We start from the raw sequence: 346 nt of genomic DNA on the forward strand, positions 1-346 counted from the left end.
TTCATGTTTCAATCCACAGATGGTGCTACAGTGTTATTTAATTTTAAATCTCGCTGATGTAGCTTGTCGTCAATATTTAAACTCCTGCATGACCGTAAGGGTGGTTTTGGGCGGGGTGCCACGCATCCATAACGTCATCCTCAGTGACTGGCGCCCTAGCCCTATAAAATGAATTTTTGGAGCAGCGGCTTGCACAGCCCAGTAAGTGAGGTCATAAGAAACTAAGATGTTTCATGGTTTACTTCACTTCGTGGCTTTCCATGAGGTTTTAGTCAACAGGTGGCGCTACGGGGTTATTTAATTTCTTGCTAACTCTCGTTCATAGATCTTGGTCTGAAATGAATAA

The sequence above is a fragment of the Cryptotermes secundus genome, unplaced genomic scaffold (assembly GCF_002891405.2).
Source record: "Cryptotermes secundus unplaced genomic scaffold, Csec_1.0 scaffold15, whole genome shotgun sequence".
Lineage (NCBI taxonomy): Eukaryota > Metazoa > Arthropoda > Insecta > Blattodea > Kalotermitidae > Cryptotermes > Cryptotermes secundus.